The sequence below is a fragment of the Serinus canaria genome, chromosome 14 (genome assembly GCF_022539315.1).
Source record: "Serinus canaria isolate serCan28SL12 chromosome 14, serCan2020, whole genome shotgun sequence".
In the NCBI taxonomy this organism is placed as follows: domain Eukaryota; kingdom Metazoa; phylum Chordata; class Aves; order Passeriformes; family Fringillidae; genus Serinus; species Serinus canaria.
In genome coordinates this window covers 4,275,820-4,300,527 of record NC_066328.1, presented here as the reverse complement: position 1 = coordinate 4,300,527, position 24,708 = coordinate 4,275,820, and the positions used below count along the sequence as shown (strand labels likewise).

The window sequence follows — 24,708 nt, the reverse complement described above, 5'->3', positions numbered from 1 at the left end:
ACACGTCAGGCATGCACTTAGGCAGGCTCAGCCCACCTCAGGACACATGAAGACTGGATGGATAAAACTCAGGATCCAAAACAGGGACCTAAAAGGCACAACCACCTCTACAAATTCACCGGGTCTATTCTGCCAAGCCTTTTAGTGAATTCTCCTCTTTTCTCTTTCAGATCCTGATTTACTTTTCCCTATATTTCAAACCTCCCTTTGCCCCCCATCCCTCTTCTTTACTGATTCCTCTTTCTGCACCTGCCCACACCAATGTGATTCTCCCCTTCAGTGTTTACTGCAGCAGCCAGAGGAGAGCAGATCCCAAATGTTATCTGACTGCCATGGGAACACATTCATTCTGCCTGAGTTGCTGAATGAAAGCAAGGCATGACCTCCACACGAATCTTGACTTGGATGCAAAATATCCCATGCAATTGGAGAGCTGTTCTGAGCAGAATCAGGCTACAGGGCTGGTATAGTTAAAGTATTTTTCATCTGCTCTCATTTATTTCAGATACCACTGTAGCCACTTGATCCAGGATTTGGAGGGTGAAAATATATTTTGGAACTTGACACAGCCTTGGAAAAATCCATTTGTTGGTCTTGATGCAAGGGTAAGTATATGAACTCATACTTACATAGTATATCTATAAATACATATATTTGTTGTGTAAATAACTACAAAGGGTTCACTGCTCCTTGGTTGGCTTCCTGTATTAACAAAAACATTCAATGCTTAAAATAGATTCCTAAATTCTGCATCTATTAATATCTCCCCTGCCAACAGTTCTAAAGAGTAGTAGGGGGAAAAAAAGAAAAAAAAAATCAAATCAGCTAGTTTCAGTTAATAAAAGGTCAAAATGGAAATTTAAATCCTCCAGTAAAGAGGTCTGCAGTGACTAACAGCATCAATTAAGAAAAGCAATGCACACTAAATTAAATTTTAATGTCACACACACATATATGTGCTCATGGTATCAAACGAAGACCCAAATTCAATGGAGACTTATGAAGCATAGTAAATTGATCTGAACATGCTGTTTGTTAATAAGGATTATGAAATAAAAATTTCAAATTATTATTTTAACTTCATTTTAGTAACACAGATTGAACAGCAGTTAAACAACCAGAATTCAAGGCCTCTCACACGCTTCAGAAGCAAACAAATTATGATATAAAATATTTCCAATTAAACAGAGAAATGTGACACCAATTCAAACAATTCAAGCAGTGCACATTGCAAATGCCTCTATTGCTCTATGCAGAAAAGTGAGAGCAAGGGTGAAGCCACCCCGGTTTTAATCCCATTTTCTGCCTTTCTTGGTTTTTGACAATTTAAACTATTTTTCTTTCCATTTCTTACAAACATAAATCAGAAATTTAAGAGCGTAATTTGCTGCTAGAATTTTCTTGTTAACATCTGACATCCTGTGACTCTGAAAGGGCAACGTCATTGCACCTTTCCAGTTAAAATACCAATTAAAAATAAATAAATAAATAAATAAATAAACATATTAGCAAGCTCCTACACACCCTGAGCCACAGAGCCCACCTGAAGGGGGGTTCCCATTGCCTTAGGTGAAAAGACTTTTAATAGAATTACACAAAACAAAAAGGCAAATGATTTCAAACTAAAAGCAGAGCACTCAAGAGTCAGTGCAGAAGCTCAGAGGAGCTTTTCCTTCAGCAATGCAAATTTCTGATGCAAATAAACTCCTCAACAACAGCGTAACTTGCAGGTCTGCAAGTTTTTAAAATAATCCCTGGTTGTTTTGATGGTTTTGCTCGTTTTTTGGAGTTTTTTAAAAAATAATTTCAGGCAACTTTTATTGAAAAATTACCCATGGTTCATTCCCAAATACCAGTGGGTTTTGAAACACAAATTACTTAAGTACTAGACAGGAATAATTAATCCACCCTAACAAAACCCTCTACAACTGTATCTGCCAGGTATGCACCATTAGTCAGCTCTGTGCTAACTGCAACCTCAAAAAACCCCCATGGAATTTGGATGATAACTAGCTTTTATATATGCTTTCAGGAGAAAAAAGAAAAAATATCTGCCATAAATATAAAAATAATCAGAAATGGGTGAAGATACTTAGAAATATGTGTATTACCATTTTGCATTTGCAGTCTACTCAATCCAGCTAACATGGTGAGTTCAATTCAGAACAGGTCTCTGAAAACCAGTAGTAGAGAATACCAACATTCATAAATAGTTATCTAAAACCAATCTCTTTTTTCATGTATGAAACTTCTGCTTCCCAGAAAACTTCATTGTGCAGGATCACCTCTGACAACCAAGCTGTCTCTCTAAAGAAAGCACAATTTTCTCAGTGGCTGTGGAACAAAAGAGCAATTTTAGATGTTTCAAGAAAGCAACCAGGCCAAGCAGACACAGAGAGCTGGGTTTCAAACAAGGAAATCCTCTCCCTTGAACGAGCTCGCCAGGATTAGAAACTCAGTAGAATCCAAACTTTTCCATTCAAACAGAACCCCAAATTTTTGCTGCTGTAAATGGCAAAGCCCTGAAGCTATTTGGCAGCAAGGGGGAGATTTGCACAGGCTGCAAAGTTCACTTTGAGGAGGTAAGAATGGCCCATGAAGGCACTCTGCTGAATGTGGTTTTTGTTTCATCTATCAGTGCTTTTGCTTGGCAGAAATTGTTTCAGCTTTTTAACTCTAAGGCCCGGATCTGAGCAAGAGGAGTGCAGCAGAAGCACAGTTACGATGCAGCTAAACTCATCTATTTCCTGAGACACTGGCAGAGCAGATTTTGGGATGTGGACAGTTTTTAGGAATATATTGCACTTTGTACTCACATGATCATTGAGGAAACAACAATGCCCAACATGTCACCCTCTGAAAGGTCAGAGGAAATTGGGAAGCTCCTTACACGTGTCTGGTTTGGCTTTTTGGACCCTAAAAATGGTTCAGTGTACGCAATCCAGTTCTCCACTGAAACAGACAAATTCTGGTAACATAATAAATTTATTCTGTCTCAGCCAGGAGACTCTGGATCCAGTATCCTGGATGAGTATCCAGCTGGATCTTCCTGACGTTCCACAGTCATTCCTGCAATGATCTGTGTGGGCACTCCCTCCATTCAACAGCAGACTTATGGAAAACAAGGTAAGGACAATATGCAAGAATATCCTTTGACTGGTAATAAGGAAAATATGCAAGAACTACTCTATTTGCAAGAAACATTCATTTTGACAATTTATGTTCCAACGTGAGCAGGGATACCTGGATTTGAAAAAAGTGTCTGCACTTGTGAACTCAGAAAAACAAATACCCTTGCTAGCTTAAAAACATACATTCACTCACATGAGAAAAAAAGCTGCAAAAGGAATAAATACTTGGCCTGAGAGATTAACAGTGACTGGAAAATAAAAATCTGCCTAAAGTCCCAACAGAAGCAATAGTAACCCTTTAGGTTATACAAGTGCACACCGAAGGCTGCTGTTTTTCATAGATTTAAAGTATTCCTTCCCTTCTGTTTGGGTTCAATGCTACTTTGATCTAAACACAAAGGGGTGACAGAGGATCCCTAAAGGGACAGGAGAGAAAGTGGCAGCTGGACCAAGCCCACCCACTCCTATTGAAGTGGCAGCAAGGCAGTGTAGGAGAGCCTGGAGGTACAGACAGCATTTTAAAGCTTTGCATGTCTGTGCTACACCCATTTCTATCAAAGCACCCAAGACAAAGGCTGTGCAAACTCTCCAGACAAACTGAGAGTTCCGTGCAGAACTGCTCTCATGGGGAAAGCTCTTCATAACCACTGCCTGCAGCTTTGCAGGAGGTGTTGTCCCTCTTCCTCCCACCAGACACCTCAGGGAAGGGAGCTGCTCATGATCCCCTCTTGGTGTGCATTTAAAGGCAGCTCTTGGGTCACACTGGAGCCTTCCCTTCTCCAGGCTGAACAAGTGCAGTTCCCTCACCCCTGAACTCCAGCACATCCTGGGGGCCCTGTGCTGAACCTTCCTTCTGGTATGGGAGAGCCACAAACTGGGCCAAATACATTGGATGCAACTTAACAAGTGCCAGGTAAAGGGAGAAAATCACTTCTGTCAATTTTCTAGGTACTCTCCGGCTGATCCAGCCCAGGACACTGTTGGCCCCTCTGCTGCCAGAGCAAAGACACTTCTGCAGTAGAAATTCACTGCTGGAAATGCTCACAGGTGCATGACAAGGAGATCTGGTCAGATGTGAGCACGTCCCAGCTGCTCCAGAACACCAGTGTTACAGGTATTTACTATCATATTGGCTTTGTGCAAATATTAAAGTGGATGCTATGTGTATAATGTTAAAGTAGCTTTGCTATGGAAATAGAGTTGTTGTTTCTGTTGTTACTTAAGATTAGACCTAGTAGTGAAATAGCTGATATAGACTTGTGTTAAAATGCCTGCTTGGTTGGGATGACATCCAAGGAACATATGATGAGGACCCCTGCTACTGATAGGATTATCAACACCAGTAGAAAATATGGACAGAATATGGACTTTGCTCTATTGTCTTTGTCTCCTATTGTACTTTATTAAATTTTCTAATTTTTTACAGGGCAGTGAACCATGTTTTTGACAGCAGGTCTGAGGGCAGAGTGCTGATGGCTCTGTCTCTGTGGACAAGCAGACTGACAGCATAAGGAGCTTGGACAGTCCTGCTACAACCTTCTGGTTGCAAACAAGAAACAGTTCTGCACTTCAAACCAGAGTCAGAATGTCAGAAACCAAGAGTTCTAGCCATAAGGATGAAAATATGTCTGTTTAAGAAAATCCTGACCAATTTATTTTACTTCTATGAATCCCAAAAACAGCTCTACAGCCGTTCCTCATAGCAGCCACTACCCGACATGATCATTTGAACACAACAACTGAGATAAATACAAGAGAGGCAAAGCAGATAGGGGGTGGTAGGATATGTATTTTCAAGGTAAAAAGAGATAAAGGTACTACAAACAGCAGCATTTACACGGAGAGTCGCATCACCCACCACAAACCCGTGATTAAATAGGTTGCTTAAGAGCTAGGAGAGCTCTCCAGCCTAGCCCTAGCCCATTTAGCACATTAGCTTGTCCTAATGGGGAGCTCTGATCCAGAAACTCTCAGCCCCTCTGCCTGCGGGTATTGCCACACAATGCAAATGAAGTTGTAAAGAGAAATCAACTCATCAATCACAATCACGAGGGGACACTGGGCAATGCAAAAGGATTAGTGCTCAGGTCTTTGCTAGCACCACTCTGCTTTAATTAAATACCACCTCGAGTGCTTCATTACCAGCAGAAATCTCGGCGTTGAAGGCTGGCATGCTGCAATCAAAGGGCTGCAGCTAATTAGAAATGAGAAAGAGAAACATGTTCATTAAAAAGTGTGGGATTCCCCTACCAGAAATGACCCACGCCTCGGAATAAAAACTTGCCTTTCTATGGATTTAGAATAATATATTAAATAGATTTTATTAAGGTGAAATCTTTCACTTTGAACCACACATCTGCTATTGTCTTTCTTACGTAAAGGCAGATTTAGCCGTATCCAGCACACCATTGTTGGAATTTAAAAGATTCTGGGCTTATGGTTAGCTGATAAGAGCCTTAATTCCTCTTCTTCTAACATTTGATACACTAATTTAAATTTTTTCAGACTTGGCACACTCAAGGGCTTTTTGCCTTACTTCCCTGGATATACATAAGCTAGTCATTACTATTTATGAAGGCGATGAAAGGAAACATTAAACAGTCAAAGAAATATAAATCTTAGATTCTAACACAGAGAGTGCAACAGCAGGATTAAAAACAAAACAGAATGAAACAAAAACCTGAAGCAAATACAAAGACATTTGCAATTCAAAGCAATACAATACAGCGGAAAAGCAGTTTTCTCTTCCACTTGACTGCCAAGTGACCTGACTCAGGATTTTATGGCTTTTCCCAGGAACAAGCTGAGAATATCTGTAGCATCCAAAACTCAGCAGAGAAATCACATTATTGTGAGCAAAAGCAAGGAGGAGACAGAACTTCTGATTTGAGTGATGAGCTAAATGTTTCCCTAATTTTTGGCCATGATAACATGGAAGTAGAAAATTGCTTTTGGCCAGTACCTTATTAGAGAAATTTACCTTTAAGGAAAAGACCTGAATTAGGCCTCTAGATGGCTTACATCCCACTCAGCTAATTAGGGGAGGCTTTCTTGTTCAGTTGTGTGTATCACACTTATTTTTAATGTCTGAATTAGGTGATGCAAATAACACCTCAAATATTATCAATCAAAAAATCCTACAGCTTTTTAAATAACCCATACATTGTTGTTTGAATAATGTCCAGAAAGATCAACTTAAGCTTAGCCTGAATTTAATTTTTTCAACTATCAGCCAAATGCTAAACACTAATGAAAATACTCTTACTTCCAAGGGAAACAGATGGCTTTAAATAGTTCCTTATTTCAACATATGGAAACCAATCACTGAACTATAAAGAATCAAACAGCAAACTCTATCATTATTAATTCTGACTAATAAGAAAAAATATAAGAAAAATATGACACATAAAATAACCCAACGTCTAAACTAAAGTCTTCTTTAGTTTAAATTGCAACAGAACAAGGAAGGTTTTGAAAAATATTTGTTTGAGCTACAGCAATGTTAGATTCTGGTTTAGGTAGTTTTTTAAAAAAACTGAAAAAATAAAAAAAAAAGGAGAATTTTTGTAGAAAACAATGATTTGTGATGACACTTTTACATTCATCTATCACCAAACAGCCCTTAGGATTATAAATTCCCCTGTACAGAGTTCTCCTACTGTGAGCAGGAATTGAGAAGCTCCTGGAGCTCCCTCTGAGCCAAAGCTGCTCCCCAAACAGGACACAAAAAACATTTGCAAAGAAAAAAGAAAAAAATCAAACCCCAGCAATTGGCAAGAGACTTGATGAGAAGGCAGCAAATAACCCCCCGTGCAGGGAGCAGAGCAGGTGAGGAGGAGCTGCAGGGCAGCCCTGGCCAGCAGAGCAGAGCTGCCTGTTCTCATCTGGAAAGCAAATTAAAGCTGTGCTAAAGTGCAAATCAAGGCACAACCAGCACACCAGCCCTGCTGCTCCTGAGCAAAGCATCCTCACCTCACCAGCCATGGAATGATGGCTGATGCTTCAGAAAAGCATTAAGAGCAAATAAATCTTACCCTGGTCTTAGCATTGCAGTTTTCTTCAGTCAAGGGTGGAGAGGTTTGCCAGCTAAATCTGTGTCAGTTTCTTTTGACTTAAATAGAATACAGCTTAAGTGAATTAAACTGGTTTATTCTGCCATCTCAGGCAGCTGGCAACTTTTCTAAAGCTGCAGCAAAACTTTGCCATTTTTGTTTCATTTTTTCCCTTTTTCTTCTACCAGCTTATATAACAACATATTTTAAAGGTACCCCTACATTATCCTCAGCTGGTGGGCAGAATTGTGCTGTCTTCAGAAGAGTTTTTAGGAGTCTATTTCTTAAAAAGAAAGAGAAGCTGCTTAGGCGTTCCATGATTTCTGTGCAGAACATTCCCCATGTGGGAGTGCCTCATCTGCACAGCGGCATGTGGGTAGGATTTGGACAAGCACACTGAAGGATGTGACAATCAAAGACAGATATGTGGGAAATCTCTTTTAAATGTAAAAAGACCTCACCCAGCTTTCACTAATTTAAGTAAACATAATTTCCAAGGGAGGAGTGAATGCATAAACTATCATGAGGTAAAAATGGGCTTTGAGCACTGCAATTTTTGTTGTGTGCTAAAATACACCCAAGAAAAATTTCTTATTCCGTCCTAGGTCTAACACAGCAAAAAAATCAGTGAGAAATGGAATTTTTGATCAATGTTAAAAATTTGCATGTGATTTTTTTTCCAGCTAATGACATGCAGAACAAGTTATAACTGATTTCTGCACTGACATTCTGTCAATGTAATAATAGATCCCTCTTTTGACGTAACTTGACTGCCATTAGCATTCTAAATATAGTGAACTGCTTTGTTAATATCTCCTCAGAAAAGTGAAGTAAAAGTGTGAAACAGAAGGCAACCTGGGCCAGTTTCTTGCACGCAGAACGTGTCTCTAATGTTCTGATCTCCACAGATGTGTAAATCCAGCTCCTTACCAGCCTGGTAGAGCAAATTTCCAGTGTGGACCAAACTGAGATTACTAAACTGCAAAAAATTCCTCTGTAGGAGCCAACATGAAAGCTTGTTTTTTTCAAACAAGAGACATTTTGAAGCAGTCCATGGAGCTGCCCTCTTCCTTGAAAACTGAGCTGAGCAGCCTGACTCAGGCTCCTGGCTGGGAAATGAGAGGTGGTCCCCACTCCTGAAAAAGTGGTCAGGACTGTTGCTATCATTGCATGATGCAATCACCCAGCACTGGCACTGATTCTAGGGAGGGTTTTGCAGTTCTCCTGGGTTCCCAGCCTGCTCCACTCTGCCGTGGTGCATTTGCTGAGGAGGGGTTGGACAGGGACAGGGAGCAGGGCTGGGACTGTGCCAGCCCTGCCTCTGCACCCCGGGCACAGCTGTGCCAGCAGAGCAGCACCAGCTCCTGCCACCTCTGCTGCTCCCCATCCCTGCACCCTGGACAGGCTGGGACAGCACAAACCACCTGGGCTTTGGCTCCTCTGGGGAACAAACACTGAATCTGCACCCTTGGGTCCCTTAATCCCAAATTTAGCAAACCATTCCTGCTACCAAAGCAACTACCACAGGCTCTCTGTCAATTTTTTAATTAACAGAGGGGGTTTGTGTATTTCTTGTGGTTCCTTTGTGGTGTTGTTCTGACTCTGATAATAAATACTCTGAAATAATTTCACTAAAATGAAAGTGTTAGCATGACTTGGGAAGCTCCTTTCCTGCACCATGAACCTCAGTTTTCAAACAATCCTAAATAAGATCTATTGTAAAAGTCCTTTATTTTGTAGTTCAGACACAGGTTAGGCCATCCTAAATACTGAACTATTTCTGTCTCCTCATTTTTATGTGCAAAGAAATGTTTGCAGTAGCTTCATTCACAAGCAGTGGCAATAAAGTGAACAAGAACCTAAACCAGTGTGTTCTGTGTTACTAAAGAGCTCCTCACATTTTCAGACATATTTGCTATGTCATTATTACATACAAGATGCACCACTTCAGTTCAATGTACAATAAATGAATGTAAACCAAATGCTATTTTAACTTAGCACATCCTAAAAATAACATAGAATGGAAAAAAGCAGGGGAATGAAATGTTAAAAACAACGGGCAATCTGGACTATCTAAAGTGACCAACCTATTCTATTTCTCATTGTTATTTTCTCACAAAAAATTCCCAGCCAGGTAAAACAAACAAAGCCATCTCAAACTCAAACAACCTTCCTAGAAAGATGAAAAACTCTCCAAGCTGAGGTCAGATGGCATTTTCCAAATTAACCTGGAGGTGCTGAAGACCTCTTACATGTTTTATTCTCTCTGCTGAGCAATGCCAGCACCAGCTCAAGCCCAGAATAACCCTGCCACCTTTGAAGTGCCAAGAAAACTCATAAGATTTGACAGAAAATAAATGAATAAATAAATAAAGCTTCAGATTTCCCTGTGAGCAGCTTAGACTCAGGCTTTGCCTTGGTGCAGACGAGCCCTGACTCCTCTCCCCCTGCCAGGCCCTGCTGTAAACACAGACTGATGCACTCCAGCCAGCCTAGGTGAGCACAGAGTCAGCTTCAGCTGCCTGCTCTGATCATTTCCTTCATCCCATTAACATCCAGGTTTAGCACAGAAGCTGTTTAATTGTTCAGCCAATTAATGGATTTCAATTCACTGTCGTGTCAGTGGCATTAGGAATTCCTACTGCTGAGTCCATACAACAGAAAATTAAAAATAAAAAAGATGCTCTCTTGACAAACACAAGAGATGCTCAACTGCAGCATCAAGAGATTCATACCAAAGACAAAGAGGGGAAAAAAGGGCACCTCTGTGGAGTTTAAATCTAACATAGGCTTGGGCAAAATAAACCTGAGTCTGGAAAAGGCACTGCATGTATCTGCTACAGCTGCTCAAAACAGCAGATGTTTGAGTTTTGTAGCAGATTAAACAACATGATGGTGGTGTATTGTTAAAAATCAAACCCACCTGCCTTTTTCTGCAGAAGCAAGGTGAAAGGCTCCATCTCCAAGGCAGTCCCTGCACACTAACCCTGACCTGGTGCCTTGATGGACCTGCAGCAGGACACAGGGGTGGCAGCAAAGAGACGTGCTCCAGATCCAAGAGAAAGGGCTCACCCATTTCCTTACTGGAAATTCTTGATGGGAATTTGGTCTCTTTTTGTTCAGAGATTTGAAACGTTGCCTTTAAAACACCTGCTGCAAGAACATCCACCCCAATAATGACTCAGTTGACATTTCTTACACATGTGCCCCTAAGAGCAAAACAAATGCTGTGAGGAGCAGTAATGAGGTAAAGCCTGTTGTTCCCAGCTCAAATACTACTGGGATCATTTGGCACAAGTCTATATTGTACAGCACAGAAAGAAACAATGCCTCAGAAAGCAAATAAAGAGGGAGTCGTTGCCACAAACTAATCTACAGCTAAATGCAAATTAACTGAAGATAAAAAAGCATTACAAATGGCACAGGTGATTCTAAACATGTAACATGACTGAGAGAAAAATCAGTTTTCACAAAGAGGTTCACCTAGCTCCAGATGAAATGGGAATTGTGAAGATGCTCAACAGGGGCTCCACAAGAGCTTCTCTTTCTGGAAAAGGGAGGAATAGCTTGATCAAAGGGTCCCAGGTGAGATCCTCACCCTCTGCTATGAAAGGGATGCAAGGGCAAGAACCACAGAAAACCCCAATGCCCCCAGATAAGTGAACACCCAAACCTAAAATCACTATCTGTGAAAAAAACACCAAAACCAAACAATAAAACCACACACTATTTCTCAGAGCAACAACAAAATCCACAGGGAGATGCTATGACACACCACTGCTTGTCCTAGTCAACACAGTTACTTGAAATTTAAATACAAAACTTTACTCCCAAAAGTTTGGGGGTTTTTCTAACTTCTCAATTTATTTTTTTAAAGTCTCACATCAGATCACTTCTAGTCCCTTTGGGACTATGAAAAGGACAAAGGGAATTTAGAAAGGTTACTCATTTTTGATTTCTCTTTCAGGTATGCACATGCTCCTGAGAAATAGTGACAGTCAGGAACAGGAATAATCAAGGAAACCTCAACTTCTACTTTCATTTTCTTAGGAAAATGTAACTGCATCAATCCCACACAACAACACTAATTTAAACTCATTTCTTACTGAACTGTTTGCAGTGCCTGCATTTCATAAACGAGCACTAACAACCTACAATACTTTGTCTACATTTTCTAAATTCCTCTTTTTCTAATGTTAAGATTTTAAGAATGGTCTGCTTAAACCTACCAGAGTAAATGATTTTAGTCCTGTGAACCCACTCCAAATATTACAATCAAAGAATCAATCCAAGGGGTTTTTTTAATGAGAAACACTAAGATTTTATGGGCTTCCAGCACTACATTCTTTCACTAGTATGAGTCAATTTGAGAGAGCCCTTTTTGTGTGACAGATTATCCTGAGTCTGCACACACAGATCTAAATGTGTACAGAAAGATCCTCAGCTGGTCTGCATTCTCAAAAATGCTCCTTGCAATTCAGCTCAATATTTTGATGATGCAAGAATATAAGTTTGATATTTTTAATATAAGACAATTAAACTATTTTCTTAACAGCCCAAACCCGAACAACAGGTAAGTGACAGTACACAAAGGCAAAAGGGAAGAAAGACCCAGCAACAAATAAATTCACAGTGTTTCATCACTTTTTTCAGAAATCTCTTGTGGTCTGGTCCATTTAAACTCCTCTTAAAAACTGTCAACAACTGAGGTATAGATTCATTTTCTGTTCTGATCCCTGGCTGGGGTAAGCAGCATTTGGAAAAAAAGCCATCCTTCTGGTCCTGCTCTAATTCACATGCACAAAAATGGTATGGGCTGGTCTGAAGCAGAAACCACAAGAATTAAAACAAGCCCTGCGAACTTGCCTTGCATGTAACTGCTGCCATCTTAATAAGGTGAGAGCAGCTCTGAAATCCCAGGCAGCTCCAGAAGCTGCAGCCCAGTCCCTGCCATATGGAGACAGCCTGGAATCTGTCAAGTTCACTTAGTGAATTTTATCTTCGGGGAATCAGTCAGGCAAGCTAGATCAGAATAAACAGGCTGCTGTTGAGATCTGGAGGCTAATGCTGGTACAGACTGGACTACTGAACCCAAAAAAATCAGTCGTAAATAAACATGTGGTACCTAGAAAAATGAACAATAATTAAAGCTGTAGAGGCACAAAAACAGCTAGGTGGGTTTTTTTACTGGGCTCTGAGAGATGCTCTTCTCCCTTTGTCTACAAGAAATAGCCAGACTTTGCATTTCTTTCTGTTATTCCTAATGCTGAAACATTTAATGCTTTGTATCACCTTGAAGTATCAATAATTGAAAATATCCTATTTAAACAGTGTGGCTAATTAGACACCTTCTTTATCAGTGTTGAAGGAAGCATAACACAGTGAGCAATGTCATGTTCACACCATCTCCATGCAAGCCCAAGCTGCTGCTTCATGCTTCCATAGGAGATGAAAATCTGGGGTCTCCAAACCTATCAAATTCTGCTCTGATGGATGGGGATAAGATAGACTTTGCTGTGCTCTGGGTAAAAGCCAGAATGTTAAATGTAATCTTCTGCACATGCTTTTACTGATATTCAGCATAAAAATAAGCCTTATCCATTTTTATTAGTTGGTCTGAGCCAGAACCAATTCTTTTGATGTCACCTAGCTTATAAAATGCAGCACTATAGGCAAGGGAGGTTTTAAAATGCTTCATAGACTTTATCCATTATATTAATGGGTTTCAGATTGCAATCTGTGGAGCACTTTCTGGTGCTGATCCACAGGCAGCTGGCCAGTCACCTGGAGCTGGCTCCTCTCCTTGTTCCCCTCTGTTTATTCCCTATAAAGACAGAGCTGAAAAGGGGCAAACCAAAAAGGTGTAATGCCATTTTTAATGCTATTTTTCTAGATAAACACTTGCAGTCCTTGCCACGTGACCGTCCTGAGAGGAAAGGACTGGGCAGGCAGGAAAGGCAACACAGCCTGCTGGCACTGTGGGCTGTACCAGACAGGAGAGGGATGAGAAGAAGAGAAACAATCATTTAAATATAGGATTCATTAATTAAACTTTAAACTGAATTGTTATTTTTCAGCATTCCCTGTTCTTCAGGCTAAAAGCTGAATTTTCCCTCATCCCCCAGCAAGATGAACTTGACCTGAGACTTGGTATTTTTCAGAATTATTTTTTGTTTAAGAATGTACAGAGAAAAACTCTTTAGAAATGGTATCCTGCACCAGAAAAAAACCACTTCTTCAAATGCTTTAAGTGCCACTTGGGATTCATCCAGGGAATTCAAGTTATCTCTTCACATAAAGTAAACAAAGCAAGCTACACTGACCTGGGTCACCAGGGTAGGAAAGGCTTCTGGGAACCTAATGAGTAAATCATAATTAACAAGACATCTGTATTTACCAAATTATCAATTTCAAAAGTGTTTCATGCTAATAGCCCTCCATGTAAATTGTTTCCTATTTTCAGAGAAGCATTTTTCTTGTATTTTAGCTGTCTTTCCCTGGCCCTATCACTTCACCTTGATGGAGAAATTCAGCCAGCACATGAGATTTTGGAAGTTGTGCAGTGACACCAGCCAGCCAACCCCAACAGAGTATTCCTAAACAGTTAACAGGTTCAACAGCTGAAATGACTTAAGCTATCAGTAACAGCTGAAATTAGATCACAGAAAATATTGGTGAGGGCATGCCTGAGCAGATTATAGACAGCACCTGGCAGGAGAGGGGTTCATTCAGAGCAGCACTGGAATGGGCATTGACTGGTCCCAGTTCCACAAAAGGGGCCTGGGGACAGCCACATCCCTGCTCCAGTGGCAGGAGCAGATCCAGTGTGATCTGACCTTCCACACCTGGGAACAGCCAGATCCGTGTTCCACTGGCACCTTCTACACCTGGGAACAGCCAGATCCCTGCTCCACTGGCACTTCCACACCTGGGAACAGCCAGATCCCTGCTGCAGTGGCACCTTCCACACCTGGGAACAGCCAGATCCCTGCTCCACTGGCACTTCCACACCTGGGAACAGCCAGATCCCTGCTCCACTGGCACTCCACACCTGGGGACAGCCAGATCCCTGCTCCACTGGCACTTCCACACCTGGGGACAGCCAGATCCCTGCTCCACTGGCACCTTCCACACCTGGGGACAGCCAGATCCCTGCTCCACTGGCACCTCCACACCTGGGAAGAGCAGGGTTTCCTCTCCCAGCAAGAGAAGCCTGACTGAGAAAGCACAGGGAGGACTGATAAAATTGCTCACTCCTCGTTGTGTGGTGTGGGGATCCACCACTGCTCCACCTTAACAATGTGCGCAGTTAAATTTAAATTTAAATGTAAGGAACATCTGCAAGTGCCCCTCTGTTTTTCCTTTGCCATGCAGCCTAGTAAAGTCTAAGACCCAAATATTTACTGTGTGTGATGATCAAAACTCCTTGTTTTCCAAGGAAGCAATTTCCTACTTAAACTTAGGTACCTCTCAGCCCAGAAGTTTTCTTTTCAGACAGATGAAGTCTCTCACAGTTAATTATGTGTGCTAACTTCAGACATGAGGAACAAATTATTTCTATCTCACATATTTCATCTAAATAGATATAGATCATAACATTCCAATAAACCACTTCTTTGTTTCCTGTGATGACTTCTAAATAATTTTAAAATATATTCTACAGTATTTTTCACTCATTTGTGTAAAAAAATCCTCTAGATTATAACTTTTCTTATGAATAAAAAAAAAGTTTTTCCAAATTTGATAGTTCATTTGTTTTCTTTAGGGAATCTTCATAGAAAAATTATATACACTGGTGATAAAAGCACTATAAAAGGGTAAACTTTTAGCTAGCTACCAGCAACAACCTTGAAAACAATTATTAAAAATACAATCTGTGTAAAAGCTATGCTTTTAGCTCTCACTTCAGAGCATGCTACAGAAACTAGGAGAAGCATCAGAGGCATTTCATCCCAACTTTGATAAGCAGTAAGCATTGATATCCAAATAAATGTGCTTTGTTTATTTTTTTTTTTTTCTCACAGGGAGGAGGAAGAAGCCATAAGCAGATGTTGCAGGATCTCCCATGACCATCTCATGCCAAGTTTTATGAAGTGTCTCAAAGCCCCAGGAGCAGGCATAAAAGCAAAAGAAATACTAAGATCCACATTAAAAAGAGCAATTTTCCCAGAGCCTCTCCATCCATGATTTATCACACCAAACACAAATCTCACCCGTGTTCTTTGTGGAACAGATTTGCTCAGCTGCTCTGACAAACACCTGAAACCCAGGTGGTTCCAGTGGGCACACAAAATCAGTGAATCACCATTCACAACCAAGAGCTTTGATGACACCCTTCATTCGTAAATATTAAATAAGAACTTTATAGAAAAAAAAAGCTGGAACCTTCACCCTTATCCCATCCTGCCACATTTGGGGCACAATTCCTTATTGTCTCTAAGCTTCACAGCAAGCTCTGTAAATAGGCAATGATATCTGGACTTCTTGTCATGCTTATCTGACCTCAATAGATCTGATTTCAAGTGCTCAAGAAATCTAATTGTCACCAGTTCTAACCTAAATACACTTCAAGCTTAGGTCCAATTTAAGGTAGGTCACATAGGCTCCCATTTCAATTCATTTGCAAAATGTGTATTCTTTTATGATGATAAAAAGCAGGGTGCAGAAGATGGGATATTTTCATTCTTTTTGTTGTTGAGCAGGATGTTCAAAGGCTCTGTCAAATATTTTTGCTGGAGATGTTTAATCCTAGAGCTCCCAGACACAGCTTGTTACCTCCTTTCCACTTCCACACAGTTTCCTGATGTATTTATGAGGCTGAACTCAACTAGGTCTGCTTGATAAAAAGTAAAACCTAAAAAAAAACCTATTTTAACCAGGTTAGGCTGAATCACTGTTAACCAGTTCCAAGTTTGATGCTGTTGCAATAACCTGGACTGTAAAGAAATTCATTACATACTACATGTGTCTAAAGTAAGGTTCCATTGCAAATATTGCCAAAGTTGATAAAGTTGATAATTGAAATGTGCTACATTTACTCCATTTTACAGCAAACCAGGGGGAAAAAAAAAAAAATATCCACTTTTTACTCAACTTCCAGTAGACCTGAAATGACTGAATTGTCCAGAGGCAGCTCTCACAGTGATGTGAGGTCTGGCAGAGCCAGGGGAGTGCATTGGCTTTGTCTGACCTCTCTCACCTCCCTGGGCTTCATCCTGGGGGGTTCAGGAGCCGGCAGCTCCCAGCAGCCTGTCCCACTCCTCTGCTCCAGGAGGAACACCAAAGCCAGCTTGGAAAAACAGGGGCTGTGCCCCTCCTCAGCCCAACTGAAAGGATGGTCCCAGCTGACACCCCCTGGAGTGGGCACCAATTCTGCTGAGAAGAGGTAATTTTCAAAGAAATAAATCCTGTTATGTCCATCTCAAAGGTGGGAAAAGAAGCATGGAGAGGTTTCATGAGTTGTGCAAGCTCCTCAGGGGCACAGGAAAGTAGGATCCAAAATTACTCATTTATAGACAGCAACTGAAATTCTCTTTTTTGACATGGGACAGAACATACAAGCAACATCTGCTCTCCTAAAAGATCAAACCTAAGTATTCTAAGTATCAAAGAATGGGATTACAAAAGTGATTAAAAACATTTTAAAGCAGACTAACTTTTGGAATGCTATTTTCAGCCTCCCAGTTTTTATCCTGGTAGGACTTGCTCTGGCAGTTCTGAAATCCTAAACAAGATTTATAATATACTGATTCTCATCTCAATGACCACTTTGTCTAAAGGTGTGTGCCACCCACAGGACAGAAATAACACTCAGGCCATCTTTATTTTACATTTCTTCTGCAGAAAAATATGGAAATAATATATTATTTGAATATATCTGTTATTATTATTTCCTTCACTTTAAAGAAGGCCTATTCTTGATCATAAAGGCAAGGAGCAAGTGCAGAATTCTAGAGCTGCAGACTGTTTTGGGAACTGATCCACAGCCCTGCCTAGAACACATCCCTGTCTCTTCTCCTTGAAGAAACAAATTATATTGGTTACCTACAACATGCCTGTTGTCAGGTTACAGCACCTGGGGTGCTCTGAAAACTAAAATTCTGCTGATTGAACTTTTCTTTCTATTTTTACACATACTCCAAACATGCTGCTCTCTCCTTCCAGAGAGAAAATCTTATTTTACAACCAGGCTAAGAACTTTTCTCAGTGAAAGCTCAGAAATACCCAGCAATTTATTCACATCAGACTCTGCTCCTTTCCATTCACCTTCATACCTCCAATATGTCAACTGAAATAGTTCTAGGGAATGTAATAAAAGAGAACCAGATTTAGATCCCTCAGCATAGCCCTTACAACCATATTCTGGACTGCCTGAATAAACAAACAGGATCATCTGCATGAACTTCTGTGGGTTAATATTTCAAAGCAGCAAAGTCAAAGGAATGGATGTTTAAAATTTACCTCATCTGCCCCACCTCAGGGCCATAAGCTACAGCCAGCAGCTGAGAGTTAAAAGAGGAAAAAAAAATGCCCTCAACCTCTAGGAGTTTCTGGAAGTACATCCACTTTAATATGTTCATGCTCCATGTCAAACATCCCCCCTTAAAAGAATTTCATACTGTGTATTGCATTCAGTACTGCAAACAGAGAGTATCTGCTAACATTTAATGGCCTCCAGGTATAATCAGCATAAAACCAGCATAAAAGGGACTCCATATGAATCCGGAATGTTTAAACCAAATGTGGAGGAGCCACGTGGGGAATTCTGCCACACACGCTGTCCTTTCTTCTAGGAGGTCCTTCACTGCCCTTGTAGGGGGTACAGCAAAGTGATGTGGGAAAGAAAAAAGCACCTGAGAAGCATGATGCTGCAGAGTGTTTAACCAGAGCCTCAATGAAGCCAGCTTTGATCACTTCTGAGGGAAAAGCAGCGACCTGTCCTTTCAGGAGAGCCTTTCCTCTTTTGATCTGAGCCTTGCGCTCATTTCAACCCCGTTCCAAGTGTTGGTGTCTTCTTTAATACCTGGCTATAAAAATATCATATAAACAGCTAAAAATTCATGGCACTCACAAATCCCACTCCAGTTACTTGATATTGTAGCTGTGTTCAGTTGGCAACTTTGAGAGATGCCAGAGGCAGGTTCTAATGGGCTGCAAAATCTGCAGCAGGAAGTGGAAAGTACTGTAGAGATCAGCCGGACAGAACCAAAATATTGATCCATTATTTGCACACTAAATAGCACATCTGCCAAGTGCTCAATTGTCATTTCTGCCTTTGTCCCAGGATATGAAATACCCATGTCATTAATAGATAGGTAGGATTCACAGCTACCTCTGAATGCCTAAAAGCAGAGGCTGTGTTGGAATCATCCACAGCAAATCTTTTATAACTTATAGAAAATAATAACACTCCCAATTTATATTTATTTATATATATATATATGTGTGTGTGTGTGTGTGTGTATGTATATATGTGTATATATATATGTGTATATATATGTGTATATATATATATGTATATATATGTATATCTCCATTAAAAACTGGAGTAAAATCTGCCTATTTATTACAGTTCAACTAATTCCCTGTTGATAAGAATAATTTTTTTGTTTTTGCAGACCTTTGGTAAAATTCCAGTAAAGATAACTTAACTCTTGCTCCTAAGAGTGCAAGACAAGTGATATCCCTCCAGACAAGATTTGGGACAATTAAAAAAAATGATCACTGATATTAAAGATACATCATCCTAAAAATACATTCATCCCTAAAAAATCCTTTAATATTTCATGACCTACCACTATTACAAGTCATGTGGCAGACATCTGGAATTTAGATAATTATTCAGATTTTCCTAAAATTTGTCATCTTTAGACCTCTGAGGCTTATTCCAGCTACCATTAAGAAGATTCTGATTCTGAATTCAGATTTGAAACTGGAAATATTTCTGAATTTTTCCATTGTTTGGGTGCAAGGCTGAACTCTGCCTTCAGCCCAGCCTAAAATCCCCAAACTGATCTCTACAGAAGACTTCATGTTCTCCTCCTTTTTAGGCATGGATCCAGCACTGTTACATTTAGATCTAAATCCTAAACACAAGTCAATCATGATTCCAGGATTCCAAGTGCTGGGAAGATGCCCAATAAATTTATCCTGATAATTTTGAAAACAGATGAAAATGCCACTAAAGTTACACCTAAATTACAAGTTATTCCTCATTTTTCCTAGGCTGGGCTCACAATTTTTAGTCTGCACTTACTCAAGATGGAACAATTCCCATATTGACACTCCACAAAACAGAGCTTGCTTTCTCCTACACCAATTCTTTGTCATCTAAAGGTTGCCACCTGGAAATTAAATCTTAGCATCCTTAATTTGTGCCATTTCCAAGGTCTCCCTCACATTAGAGCTACTCAGAATTATTCTCTTTCTCACGTAACCACCTTTACATTTCCTATAACGATCCAAGGATTTACTTCAAGATGTAAAAGATTGGTCTTTTAAATTTGTTACTCCTTTAAAATTAAGCACTACTTGAAATAAGTTCCTCCAAAATTCATTTGGATTTGGATTTTTTTTCTTTCTTACCTATTGCTCCATCTCTCTTATCTGGTATTCTAACACTTCTAAAACAGGCAAGATTGTTATGACTCTTTACATCAGACAATTTAAAACTCAGGTCTGTAATGTAAATTACATTCCCTGACTTGCTGAAACCATTTATTGCACCTCTGCTTTTTGCTATCATTTTGGGGCCTGAATAAAGAAAAAACAGAATTCTCCTCTCTTGCATTTGACTGGTACTTGGTATTTGATGGGAGTGACAAATGAAATGGCTCATTTGTACTAAAAGAGTTTAAACCCTGCTTTTTGAAATCTCTGAACACTGAAAAATAACAAAAAAGAAGGTCTTGCCCACCACAACTCCATAAAGAGTGCACAGCATTACTATGTAGCCATGTCCACATCTCAGGACATGTTTTCAGTATTAGCATACATTAAATAACAGCAAGGAGAAGTTACTCTGCACTTCTGAACCTGCTCCCAATGTGAATCTTTGAGGAAAAGTTTAATCTCTTCATAATTGTCTCAACAATACCATGGCCAAAAGGGGAAGGTATGTCAAAGCAAAAGGCACAAGATGGAATAAATGGAAGGGACATGAAATGTTTAATTCAACTTCCAAAATGATCTAAGATTTCAAGCTGGCTAAAAAGACTCTAAAATCAGGTTAAACACAGTTCATATGCACTTAATGGCTTTAGGCCCTGTGATCCTTCCAACCTAGGGACTCACACAGGATTTGGGAGAGGAGTTTAGATGTAGGGTACTTAGTTTTAGAAAATCTGTTCCTCATTGGGTACCTGTACTTTGGGTGACTTGGATTTTGGAAAACTGCAGATTTCCCTGTTAGCAAATTCATAACACTTCATAAACTCCTGGAACAACTTCAGGACTGAGAGCACCTCAATCCTAGAGGGAGGCAAATTTAACCATACGTAATGAAAGGAGAAAACCCTGCCACCCCAGCATTACACAACTGGAGCATCTTGCTGCACCAAAAAGGGTAAAACACTTGAGGCATTTAGCCCATTGGCAAATTATGCTCGGGGATTTCTAGATGAATGACTTGTGTCTCTGTTTACAGCCTTTCAGCAGAGTGCTCTCTGTTTACTCTGGAATTAATCCAGGTCCATAAAACCAGTGATACATCAATGTAGCAGATGTGCTTAAGTGACTCTGCATTGTAAGGAGATCAGCTTTAGTTACAGAACCTCAATAACCAGCTTAGGACGATTCTGACAACCCCAGCCTGTAACTTATCAGCCCCTACTGAACTAATTCCTGTCAGTGGACCGGTAGTCTCTAGTTCTAATGAATTCATCATTTCATTATTTGTCTTTAAAAAGTATTTAAACTAATAAAGGCAGCAATGTTGGAGAATAATGTCCTAGTTCTTGACATAAATCTAAATGACCCCTATAATATGTTGAAAACAGTTTAATGTGTGTTCATCTCATATTTACAAATTGCTGGAATGTGAACAAAGTTCCTTGATCTTCAGGACAGAGCCCAAAGCAATGCTAATGCTGCTCTCTAAAGGACCAGAACAGCAAATAAAATGCAGGTGTTGTTTAACAACTGCTAATGCATTTGGCTTTAGAGGCTTTCTCAGGAGGTCACTGTCATTATCCACTTTTTCAATCAATATGTGACTTGCTTGCAACATAACTAGAAATATTTGAGTTGAAAGTTTCTGAAACATGTCAGAGCTGTTTCAGAGAAGGTGGTATGAGCAGCCACGTGCTAAATAAAAAAACAAACAAACAAATCTATTTTAGAACGCTTTTTCTTCTTTTCCTTTGATGCTCTCTATTGTGAAACCTCTATTATGTTGCTGATAGAAAACTTCTTTCCTCAAAGCTAATAAAATCACTGAACTGATAGCAGGAGGAGGAACTCTGGTGTCCCAGAGAGGGCAGTGACAGTTTTTACTCTCCAGTTTGAAAGGTCTCTGTGAGTGAACTTCTGTCCTGGCCAGAAAAGGCCCTGAGTGCATTTTTCATCCCGTGTAAGTTTAGGGGCTTGGCATGCAGACAGCTCTCCACATGGAGCTCAGTAACACTATACACATTGTCTTAATCCCATTAATTTTTGAAAGGTACAGGTAGAACCACTGCAGGTTTCATTGTGTGAAGTTACAAGGTGTCAGATGGAAGCAAGTCTCCCATAAAGCAGCAGAGTTTGGGGTTTCCCAAACTCTTAGGCTGGTTTTGACCAAAATCTAAATTTTAAGCATGATAAAACCTGAGGATACCTGAGCCTTTAATTTAAATATATGCATTTTGAAATGATACATGTTTGTAGTGAGTGGTCACGCTGTGCTGTTGCTCTAACTATAATATTCCTGAAATGCCTTTACAAAGCCAGCTGGAAACCTTGACATTTCATCCATATTGTTATTTATATACATATTTACTGCTGCCACCTGCTTGCAGCTTGGCTCACACCACAAAGCACCACGTTTCCCTTGTTTCATTATACTTTGACATTTCACTAGAACTACAGAGCTGCCCATTTCTCAGCTTCCAATTGCTCTGCAGCCACTCTTGAATTATATTGGCTTAGTAATAGAATAAAGATCTTTCTCCGTGGTAGCACTAACCTCTCTTTTCCGTACCCAGATGGTACAAATTGCTGCTGGCACGGATAACAATACCAGCACAGCTTCTGCTGCCTAAATGAACCCCCATAAACCCCACAGAGCTAGATTAGATTAGGGAATTGGGAGGTGAGCAGGAGGGCTGGCCAGTGGGCTCAGCTGAAAGAGATCAGGGTTTGGTGGAGGCTGTGATGGAGCACTCTCACACTGCAATGCTCAGCCAGCCTGCTCCTAGGGAAGAAAGCAAAATTAGCTCACCAAGTTAATAAACCTAATTGCATCGTCAGTAGCACAAGGTGCACTGTTCCTGGTATGCAAATAGCTGAGTGGTTTGAGAGCCTCAGAAAAAAGGCACTTTCCAAGGAACAGTGCTGGAAGGAGCAGACACCAGGGGACACCCAGGCTGCTCCAGTCTGCCTCTGCATCGCTCAGACCACGCAGTGCTTGGGCCAGCTCTGACACTTCTCAGGAAGGCTGATCACCCCTCCCCACACCCTCAACACCTAAAACCACACCTGAGTGTGCAGCTCCTCTGTGCATATGCCAGGAGGAGTGCTGGCAGCCGGGCATGGTGTGATGGGATGGAGGGAAGAGGCCCTGGGAGAGCACTGAACCAGGCTGCTCTGCAGGACACCTCACTGGGGCCAGTCTGCTTGACAGACAAAAAATGTTTGTCTTGTCAGCCCAAGAGTTTGTCAGGAGCTGTTTTAAACCTACAAATGGAAATCTACAGCCTGAAAACCTTTACATGGGACACAAATCTTCCATGACTTCACCAAAGTTATACTGCTTTACATTTAACACAGGCTAAAACACAGCCTGGCATACACATGTATAATCCCTTTTAAGGAAAATCCTTCTAGGTGCTCAGTGTTTAAAGGACACTAAAGCTGAGGGGAAATATATATAAAAGAAAGATAACCAATATCTTAAATTTTATTGTAAAAGTATGGGCAGTGCCATTTGCATAAGCCATTAAAAAAGCTATTTAACATCTTTCTAAGAAAGCATCTGCTGTATCTATCTGTAAACCATGAGGAGAACAGAGGAAGATTTCTTGTGTAGTTAAAAGGCCAACAGTTACAAAATTACTGCAGTAAGGGACAAAAAGCAGGAATGCAGGGTAACTTTCCCAGCCCCTAAACTGATGTGGCAACTCTAAGTTTTTCCTGCTGATTGAAAAAAAAGTCATCAAAAAAATCCAAACCTAAGTTCCCTTAGAGAGCAAAATGATACCTCAGGCTGCACCTCTGAATGAAACACAATGCAGTGACTAAGTGAAGGGCTTTCTTAATTGTTAAAAATAATTTAGGACTATACTAATGATCAGAACTACACATGAAGCACTGATTTTTGCTGCTGTCCTGATGATCTCAGGACAGAACAGGAAAAGGCAAAGACTGGACATTTCTCACATGGCTCAGGCAGGAAAACAAAACCAAAAAAACTTGAAGAAAACAATCTTCAGTTTGTGAACCTCATTTGTGTCTTAGCTGGGAATGAGCAAACTCTCATTCCTTCATTCAGCCTCAAAATTAAGGCCAAATTTCAAAAGGCAGCTCAGTTTCAGCTTCTGTTGAGGCCCTGCAAAAAATCTTTTTAAAAAAAACCATCAAATCTTCTGAGAATTTGGCTTTATAAAAACTGCCAGGTGAGACAAGAGGACTTGGTTGGAAAAGTCTCAAGGAGGAATTAAGGGGGAAGCCATCAAGTAGGAGAGGTAAAACATCTTTTTCCTTTTTTTTTGCCTGTTACATCTTTGGAAGACAGTGTGGTACTGAGTGGCTTCCATAGACTGTTTAAACTGCCTGAGATCCCCTCTAATATTTTTATTCTTTTTCACTCTGGCTTGATGTTTCCCATGTTTAGGTTGTGCTTTTTTTTTTTTTTCCCTCCATTACAGCTTCTGGCAGATTTGACAGAAGGAAAAAGAGTTCAGGGTTGTGTACCTGGGTTTAATTCATGTTTGACATCAGACACTGTAATGAAAAAGAATAACCCTGAATTTAGAAACTGACTGTCAGAATGCAAATGTGTTTAGAAGGCTCCAGTTTGCACAAACACCTGAGCCTGAACTGCTGAGAGCAGTCAAGAGCCTGAGCTGCTGCAGATGATCAGGGACACCCCAGCTCACCAGGGACAAAACCTTCACCCACATCCTCCCTGGCAAAACCCCAGATCCTGGGAGGAAAAGCCAGCAAGATCTGCCCCAAAGTGATCCTGGGAGGAGAAGCCAGCACAGATCTGCCCCAAAGTGATCCTAGGAGGAGAAGCCAGAAAAGATCTGACCCAAAGGGACCCAAAATGATCCTTGAAGGAGAAGCCAGAACAGATCTTACCTAATGTGACCCAAAGTTATCCTGGG

At 40.5% G+C, this 24,708-nt stretch overlaps 1 protein-coding gene across 2 annotated transcripts in view; it reads right to left on the bottom strand.

Moving 5' to 3' along the window:
* RBFOX1 (RNA binding fox-1 homolog 1) overlaps positions 1–24,708 on the bottom strand; it is a 519,079-nt gene that overhangs the window by 134,881 nt on the left and 359,490 nt on the right. The window contains exon 1 of one of the 2 annotated variants that reach the window (XM_050980177.1): positions 7,166–7,391. The exons of the other annotated variant lie outside the window; for it this stretch is intronic. The gene's annotated coding sequence lies outside the window, so the exon portion shown is untranslated. Of the gene's footprint in view, positions 1–7,165; positions 7,392–24,708 lie in introns of those variants that run through there. 2 annotated transcript variants of the gene reach the window in all.